Source organism: Triticum dicoccoides, chromosome 7A, assembly GCF_002162155.2.
Source record: "Triticum dicoccoides isolate Atlit2015 ecotype Zavitan chromosome 7A, WEW_v2.0, whole genome shotgun sequence".
Classification (NCBI taxonomy): Eukaryota; Viridiplantae; Streptophyta; class Magnoliopsida; order Poales; family Poaceae; genus Triticum; species Triticum dicoccoides.
In genome coordinates, this window is record NC_041392.1 from 385,807,740 (window position 1) to 385,818,216 (window position 10,477).

Below are 10,477 nucleotides of genomic sequence, written 5' to 3' on the forward strand. Positions count from 1 at the left end.
CGAGATTGAACTAGGTATGGGATACCGACGATCGAATCTCGGGCAAGTAACATACCGATGACAAAGGGAACAACGTATGTTGTTATGCGGTCTGACCGATAAAGATCTTCGTAGAATATGTAGGAGCCAATATGAGCATCCAGGTTCCGCTATTGGTTATTGACCGGAGACGTGTCTCGATCATGTCTACATTGTTCTCGAACCCGTAGGGTCCGCACGCTTAAGGTTTCGATGACAGTTATATTATGAGTTTATGAGTTTTGATGTACCGAAGTTAGTTCGGAGTCTCAGATGTGATCACGGACATGACGAGGAGTCTCGAAATGGTCGAGACATAAAGATTGATATATTGGACGTCTATATTCGGACACCGGAAGTGTTCCGGGTGATTCCGGAGAAAACCGGAGAGCCGGAGGGTTACCGGAACCCCCCCGGGAGAAGTAATGGGCCATATGGGCCTTAGTGGAGAGAGAGAGAGGGGCAGCCAGAGGTGGGCCGCGTGCCTCCTCCCCCCTGGTCCGAATTGGACTAGGAGAGGGGGGCGGCGCCCCCCCTTTCCCTCTCCCTCCCCACTTCTTTCCCCCTCCTAGTAGGAGTCCTACTCCTACTAGGAGGGGGACTCCTCCTTAGCGCGCCTATAGGGCTAGCCGGCCTCCTCCCCTTGCTCCTTTATATACGGGGGCAGGGGGCACCCCTAGAGACACAAGTTGATCCACGTGATCATATTCTTAGCCGTGTGCGGTGCCCCCTTCCACCATAGTCCTCGATAATATTGTAGCGGTGCTTAGGCGAAGCCCTGCGACGGTAGTGCATCAAGATCGTCACCACGCCGTCGTGCTGACGGAACTCTTCCCCGACACTTTGTTGGATTGGAGTCCGGGGATCGTCATCGAGCTGAATGTGTGCTAGAACTCGGAGGTGCCGTAGTTTCGGTGCTTGATCGGTCGGGCCGTGGAGACGTACGACTACATCAACCAAACGCTTCCGTTGCGATCTACAAGGGTACGTAGATCACACTCTCCCCCTCTCGTTGCTATGCATCACCATGATCTTGCGTGTGCGTAGGAAATTTTTGAAATTATTACGAAACCCAACAGTGGCATCCGAGCCTAGGTTTTATATGTTGATGTTATAGGCACGAGTAGAACACAAGTGAGTTGTGGGCGATATAAGTCATACTGCTTACCAGCATGTCATACTTTGGTTCGGCGGTATTGTTGGACGAAGCGGCCCGGACCGACATTACGCGTACGCTTACGCGAGACCGGTTCTCCCGACGTGCTTTGCACATAGGTGGCTTGCGGGTGACAGTTTCTCCAACTTTAGTTGAACCGAGTGTGGCTACGCCCGGTCCTTGCGAAGGTTAAAACAACACCAACTTGACAAACTATCGTTGTGGTTTTGATGCGTAGGTAAGATTGGTTCTTGCTTAAGCCCGTAGCAGCCACGTAAAACTTGCAACAACAAAGTAGAGGATGTCTAACTTGTTTTTGCAGGGCATGTTGTGATGTGATATGGTCAAGACATGATGCTAAATTTTATTGTATGAGAGGATCATGTTTTGTAACCGAGTTATCGGCAACTGGTAGGAGCCATATGGTTGTCGCTTTATTGTATGCAATGTAATCGCCCTATAATGCTTTACTTTATCACTAAGCGGTAGCGATAGTCATAGAAGCATAAGATTGGCGAGACGACAACGATGCTACGATGGAGATCAAGGTGTCGCGCCGGTGACGATGGTGATCACGATGGTGCTTCAAGGATGGAGATCACAAGCACAAGATGATGATGGCCATATCATATCACTTATATTGATTGCATGTGATGTTTATCTTTTATGCATATTATCTTGCTTTGATTGACGGTAGCATTATAAGATGATCTCTCACTAAATTTTAAGATAAAAGTGTTCTCCCTGAGTATGCACCGTTGCCAAAGTTCGTCGTGCCCAGACACCACGTGATGATCGGGTGTGATAAGCTCTACGTCCATCTACAATGGGTGCAAGCCAGTTTTGCACACGCAGAATACTCAGATTAAACTTGACGAGCCTAGCATATGCAGATATGGCCTCGGAACACTGAGATCGAAAGATCGAGCGTGAATCATATAGTAGATATGATCAACATAGCGATGTTCACCATTAAAAACTACTCCATTTCACGTGATGATCGGTTATGGTTTAGTTGATTTGGATCACGTGATCACTTAGATGATTAGAGGGATGTCTATCTAAGTGGGAGTTCTTGAGTAATATGATTAATTGAACTTAAATTTATCATGAACTTAGTCCCTGATAGTATCTTGCTTGTTTATGTTAATTGTAGATAAATGGCCCGTGCTGTTGTTCTGTTAAATTTTAATTCGTTCCTTGAGAAAGCAAAGTTGAAAGATGATGGTAGCAATTACACGGACTGGGTCTGTAACTTGAGGATTATCCTCATTGCTGCACATAAGAATTACGTCCTGGAAGCACCGCTGGGTGCCAGGCCTGCTGCTAGAGCAACACTAGATGTTATGAATGTCTGGCAGAGCAAAGCTGATGACTACTCGATAGTTCAGTGTGCCATGCTTTACGGCTTAGAATCAGGACTTCAACGACGTTTTGAACGTCATGGAGCATATGAGATGTTCCAGGAGTTGAAGTTAATATTTCAAGCAAATGCCCGTATTGAGAGATATGAAGTCTCCAATAAGTTCTATAGCTGCAAGATGGAGGAGAACAGTTCTGTCAGTGAGCATATACTCAAAATGTCTGGGTATAATAATCACTTGATTCAGATGGGAGTTAATCTTCCAGATGATTGCGTCATTGACAGAATTCTCCAATCACTGCCACCAAGCTACAAGAGCTTTGTGATGAACTATAATATGCAAGGGATGAATAAGACTATTCCCGAGCTCTTCGCAATGCTGAAAGTTGCGGAGGTAGAAATCAAGAAGGAGCATCAAGTGTTGATGGTCAACAAGACCACTAGTTTCAAGAAAAAGGGCAAAGGAAAGAAGAAGGGGAACTTCAAAAAGAAAAGCAAGCAAGTTGCTGATCAGGAGAAGAAACCCAAGTCTGGACCTAAGCCTGAAACTGAGTGCTTCTACTGCAAGCAGACTGGTCACTGGAAGCGGAACTGCCCCAAGTATTTGGCGGATAAGAAGGATGGCAAGGTGAACAAAGGTATATGTGATATACATGTTATTGATGTGTACCTTACTAGATCTCGCAGTAGCACCTGGGTATTTGATACTGGTTCTGTTGCTAATATTTGCAACTCGAAACAGGGACTACGGATTAAGCGAACACTGGCAAAGGACGAGGTGACGATGCGCGTGGGAAATGGTTCTAAAGTCGATGTGATCGCGGTCGGCACGCTACCTCTACATCTACCTTCGGGATTAATATTAGACCCAAATAATTGTTATTTGGTGCCAACGTTGAGCATGAACATTATATCTGGATCTTGTTTAATGCGAGACGGTTATTCATTTAAATCAGAGAATAATGGTTGTTCTATTTATATGAGTAATATCTTTTATGGTCATGCACATTTGAAGAGTGGTCTATTTTTTATGAATCTCGATAGTAGTAACACACATATTCATAATGTTGAAGCCAAAAGATGCAGAGTTGATAATGATAGTGCAACTTATTTGTGGCACTGCCGTTTAGGTCATATCGGTGTAAAGCGCATGAAGAAACTCCATACCGATGGACTTTTGGAACCTCTTGATTATGAATCACTTGGTACTTGCGAACCGTGCCTTATGGGCAAGATGACTAAAATACCGTTCTCCGGTACAATGGAGAGAGCAACAGATTTGTTGGAAATCATACATACAGATGTATGTGGTTCGATGAATGTTGAGGCTCGTGGCGGATATCGTTATTTTCTCACCTTCACAGATGATTTAAGCAGATATGGGTATATCTACTTAATGAAGCATAAGTCTGAAACATTTGAAAAGTTCAAAGAATTTCAGAGTGAAGTTGAAAATCACCGTAACAAGAAAATAAAGTTTCTGTGATCTGATCGTGGAGGAGAATATTTGAGTTACGAGTTTGGTCTACATCTGAAACAATGCGGAATAGTTTCGCAACTCACGCCACCCGGAACACCTCAGCGTAATGGTGTGTCCGAACGTCGTAATCGTACTTTACTTGATATGGTGCGATCTATGATGTCTCTTACAAATTTACCGCTATCATTTTGGGGTTACGCTTTAGAGACGGCCGCATTCACGTTAAATAGGGCACCATCAAAATCCGTTGAGACGACACCTTATGAACTATGGTTTGGCAAGAAACCAAAGTTGTCATTTCTTAAAGTTTGGGGCTGCGATGCTTATGTGAAAAAGCTTCAACCTGATAAGCTCGAACCCTAATCGGAGAAATGTGTCTTCATAGGATACCCAAAGGAGAGTGTTGGGTACACCTTCTATCACAGATCCGAAGGCAAGACATTCTTTGCTAAGAATGGATCCTTTCTAGAGAAGGAGTTTCTCTCGAAAGAAGTGAGTGGGAGGAAAGTAGAACTTGACGAGGTAAATGTACCTGCTTCCTTATTGGAAAGTAGTACATCACAGAAACCTGTTTCTGCGACACCTACACCAATTAGTGAGGAAGCTAATGATAATGATCATGAAACTTTAGAACAAGATACTGCTGAACCTCGTAGATCAACCAGAGTAAGATCCGCACCAGAGTGGTACGGTAATCCTGTTCTGGAAGTCATGCTACGAACTATGAAGAAGCGATGGTGAGCCCAGATTCCGAAAAATGGCGTGAAGCCATGAAATCTGAGATGGGATCCATGTATGAGAACAAAGTATGGACTTTGGTTGACTTGCCCGATGATCGGCAAGCAATTGAGAATAAATGGATCTTCAAGAAGAAGACTGACGCTGACGGTAATATTACTGTCTACAAAGCTCGACTTGTCGCAAAAGGTTTTCGACAAGTTCAAGGGGTTGACTACGATGAGACCTTCTCACCCATAGCGATGCTTAAGTCTGTCCGAATCATGTTAGCAATTGCCGCATTTTATGATTATGAAATTTGGCAGATGGATGTCAAAACTGCATTCCTGAATGGATTTCTGGAAGAAGAGTTGTATATGATGCAACCGGAAGGTTTTGTCGATCCAAAGGGAGCTAACAAAGTGTGCAAGCTCCAGCGATCCATTTATGGACTGGTGCAAGCCTCTCGGAGTTGGAATAAACGCTTTGATAGTGTGATCAAAGCATTTGGTTTTATACAGACCTTTGGAGAAGCCTGTATTTACAAGAAAGTGAGTGGGAGCTCTGTAGAATTTCTGATATTATATGTGGATGACATATTACTGATTGGAAATGATATAGAATTTTTGGATAGCATAAAGGGATACTTGAATAAGAGTTTTTCAATGAAAGACCTCGGTGAAGCTGCTTACATATTAGGCATAAAGATCTATAGAGATAGATCAAGACGCTTAATTTGACTTTCACAAAGCACATACCTTGACAAGATTTTGAAGAAGTTCAAAATAGATCAAGCAAAGAAAGGGTTCTTGCCTGTGTTACAAGGTGTGAAGTTGAGTCAGACTCAATGCCCGACCACTGCAGAAGATAGAGAGAAAATGAAAGATGTTCCCTATGCGTCAGCCATAGGCTCTATCATGTATGCAATGCTGTGTACCAGACCTGATGTGTGCCTTGCCATAAGTCTAGCAGGGAGGTACCAAAGTAATCCAGGAGTGGATCACTGGACAGCGGTCAAGAACATCCTGAAGTACCTGAAAAGGACTAAGGATATGTTTCTCGTATATGGAGGTGACAAAGAGCTCATCGTAAACGGTTACGTTGATGCAAGCTTTGACACTGATCCGGACTATTCTAAATCGCAAACCGGATACGTGTTTACATTAAACGGTGGAGCTGTCAGTTGGTGCAGTTCTAAACAGAGCGTCGTGGCGGGATCTACGTGTGAAGCGGAATACATAGCTACTTCAGAAGCAGCAAATGAAGGAGTCTGGATGAAGGAGTTCATATCCGATCTAGGTGTCATACCTAGTGCATCGGGTCCAATGAAAATCTTTTGTGACAATACTGGTGCAATTGCCTTGGCAAAGGAATCCAGATTTCACAAGAGAACCAAGCACATCAAGAGATGCTTCAATTCCATCCGGGATTTAGTCCAGGTGGGAGACATAGAGATTTGCAAGATACACATGGATCTGAATGTAGCAGACCCGTTGACTAAGCCTCTTCCACGGGCAAAACATGATCAGCACCAAGGCTCCATGGGTGTTAGAATCATTACTGTGTAATCTAGATTATTGGCTCTAGTGCAAGTGGGAGACTGAAGGAAATATGCCCTAGAGGCAATAATAAAGTTATTATTTATTTCCTTATATATCATGATAAAAGTTTATTATTCATGCTAGAATTGTATTAACCGGAAACATAATACATGTGTGAATACATAGACAAACAGAGTGTCACTAGTATGCCTCTAATAGACTAGCTTGTTAATCAAAGATGGTTATGTTTCCTAACCATGGACAAAGAGTTGTCATTTGATTAACAGGATCACATCATTAGATGAATGATCTGATTGACATGACCCATTCCATTAGCTTAGCACCCGATCGTTTAGTATGTTGCTATTGCTTTCTTCATGACTTATACATGTTCCTATGACTATGAGATTATGCAACTCCCGTTTGCCGGAGGAACACTTTGTGTGCTACCAAACGTCACAACGTAACTGGGTGATTATAAAGGAGCTCTACAGGTGTCTCCAAAGGTACATGTTGGGTTGGCGTATTTCGAGATTAGGATTTGTCACTCCGATTGTCGGAGAGGTATCTCTGGGCCCTCTCGGTAATGCACATCACATAAGCCTTGCAAGCATTGCAACTAATGAGTTAGTTGTGAGATGATGTATTACATAACGAGTAAAGAGACTTGCCGGTAACGAGATTGAACTAGGTATGAGATACCGACGATCGAATCTCGGGCAAGTAACATACCGATGACAAAGGGAACAACGTATGTTGTTATGCGGTCTGGCCGATAAAGATCTTCGTAGAATATGTAGGAGCCAATATGTAACACCCTCGATGCGACTATAGCTCCCACGTGTCGAGGCATGACTTAGAGACATAATCGCATTGAAGGCATTTGTCGCAAGTTAGGCAATCTTCACAACATCCCATGTAATATGAATAATAAAGGGGAGAGCATAGCTGGCTTACACTCGCCACGTCAATCAAGAACATAAATAACATTACATCATACAAACACTCATGACCCGACTACAGTGCCAAAATAGAAGAGAACCCAACCTGCGACACGGTCCCAATCAAACCCCAACTAGGCACCACTACTGATCGTCAGGAAAAGACACGTAGTATCGCTGAGAGTCTTCGTCAAACTCCCACTTGAGCTCGTACTCGTCACCTGGAGCGGAATCACCTGGACCTGCATCTGGAGTTATAGTATCTGTGAGCCACAGGGACTCAGCAATCTCGCACCCTCACGATCAAGACTATTTAAGCTTATAGGAAGGGTAAGGCAAATATATGTGGAGCTGCAGCAAGCGACTAGCATATATGGTGGCTAACTTATACGCAAAAGAGAGCGAGAAGAGGAGGAAAGGCACGAGCGAGAATCTAAAGGAACAACCTGCGCAAGCATAACTCCAACACCGTGTCCACTTCCCGGACTCCGCCGAGAAGAGGCCATCACGGTAACACACTCAGTTGATTCATTTTAATTAATTAAGGTTCAAGTTATCTACAACCGGACATTAACAAATTCCCATCTTCCCATAACCGCGGGCACGACTTTCGAAAGTTCAAACCCTGCAGGGGAGTCCCAACTTAGCCCACGACAAGCTCTCATGATCAACAAAGGAATAGACCTCCTCCCAAGGTGTTCCGATCAGACTCGGTATCTCGGTAACTCAAGACACTTCGACAGGTTAAAACAAGACCAGCAACACCGCCCGAATGTGCCGACAAATCCCGATAGGAGCTGCACATATCTCGTTCTCAGGGCACACTCAGATGAGACTAGCTACGAGTAAAACCAACCCTCAAGTTTCCCCGAGGTGGCCCCGCAGGCAGCTCAGTTCGGACCAACACTCAGAGGGAGCACTGGCCCGGGGGGGGGGGTTAATAAGATGACCCTTGAGTCTGCAGAACCCAAGGGAAAGAAAAGGCTAGGTGGCGAATGGTAAAACCAATGTTGGGCATTGCTGGAAAAAGCTTTAATCACGTAGAAATATCAAGGGGTTCCCATTATAACCCAACCGTGTAAGGAACGCAAAATCCGGGAACATAACACCGATATGACGGAAACTAGGGCGGCAAGAGTGGAACAAAACACTAGGCGAGAGGCCGAGCCTTCCACCCTTTACCAAGTATATAGATGCATTAAGATAACGTAGCAACATAATGATATCCCAACAAGTAAATAAATGTTCCAACAAGGAACGACTCCAATCTTCACCTGCAACTAGCAACGCTATAAGAGGGGCTGAGCAAAGCGGTAACATAGTCAATCAACGATTTGCTAGGACATGGTGGGTTAGAGGTTCAACATGGCAATTGGGAGGCTGACAAGGAAATGGTAGGCATCGTAGCATTGGCATAGCAAAGAGCGAGCAAACTAGCAAAGCAAAGATAGTAGTGATTTCGAGGGTATGATCATCTTGCCTGCACAGTTGTCAGAGTTGACTGGATCCTCATAAGCAAACTGAACGGGCTCCTCGGTAGCGAACTCGTCTCCCAGCTCTACCCAAACAAGACAAACAAGCAACAAGGATACAATCAACCACGTGCAAGGATCAAACGACATGATGCAATGATGATATGCTATGCGGGATGCGATGCGGGATGCAAAATGCAAGATATGACAGGAAATGCATGGACCTGGCCTCAACTTGGAATTCCAAGGGTGCCACTGGAAAGATGAGATGAAATCGCTTGAAAACGATATAAAGAACGTCGGAATCGGAGTTACGGTTTGGAAATGGCAAGCGTTTTAAGAATGACACCGGTCTGCAATTTACAGCAAGTAGGCATCTAAATGCAATGAGATGAACATGCTACAGCCACCAAACATGACAACAAAATACATGGCAGGGATGCACACAAGATGCTTAACAAAAGACTAGCACTGAGCTACGGCCAATTCATCCATTAAGAGGTTCAAACAAGCATGGCAAAAGCGCAAATGCAAAACAGATTCCAGACTTAGTGAAATTAACACTTGTCTGAAATTTCAGATCACGAAGCCCTCTTCGGAGCAGCAAAACAACATGATACATGACCTGATTAAGACAAGTAAGAACATGGCATGGAGCTACTCAACAAGCTTAACAAAAGACCCAAAGTGACCTTGGGCCAAAAGGGTTCACAAAATATACTAACGGGCACACGAACATAGCAAAAACACAATCAGTTCTCAGACTTAGTGAAAACTGAGACATGCTGAAATATAACTCACGAAGGCATGTAAACGAGCTCGATGCACTTACTACGTTGCAAGTCATGGCAAGGAAAGCATATATACATTAAGAAGGCACAAAATGCTAGCTATACATGACAAGAACAATGGCATAGCATGCATGGATCAACTACAATAACATCGGCAAACTCGCAAACGAGTTGACGATCTGGCCAGATTCACCATGAAGCAAAAGTAGAGCTCGATTGACTCAAGCTAGGGTGCTCCATAAATGCAAACGAAGACATGGATGGATAGAGCACTACAAGATTAACAAAACTCCTTTACTGATCATCCTCAAAAGAGGCACAGATCACTAGGAAACAAGCTGAACATATGGCATCATGAACTAAATAATCCCAGACTTAGTGAAAACTACTAAGTCCCTGAAAACAGATTTACCGGGTGCCTCACTTTGCAAGCTTGCACAAGGCACCACACACATCCTAAAAATGCATGGGTTGCACCTCTGGAAAGATAACAAAATGCTTAACAAAACATATGAAGGACTCACAGGCATATCATGCACACAATAATCATGGCAAAAATGACAAAAGTCTAAGATGAACTAGCAGATCTGACAATTAACTCACGAAGCCTCCTTCTAACAGCATTTCGGATATCAAGATGCACTCAAATGAAAATGATGTAATGGAATGAAATGATCTACTCGTCGAGTCGAACATTTTGATATACTATACGTCCAAAATGGAGCTACGGATGCAAAGATACGCCGGTCAAAGTAGGCATAAAAATTAGGATTAGGGACGAAAAAGTCAACCGAAAATATCTCCAGATCCAGATCTAGAATCACTGTTCACGGGCACGGACTTCGAGGTTGCCAGATTCTTCGCCGGAGTTCGTCGGGGATCGCCGGAGCTTGGAGAGGAGGAGGCCGGACGGTGGGGCCGGCCGGATCCGAGGCGCGACGGGGTAGCGGCGGCGATGGCGAGGTCGGTGGCGGCCGGGCGGCGGCTCGGCGGCGCGG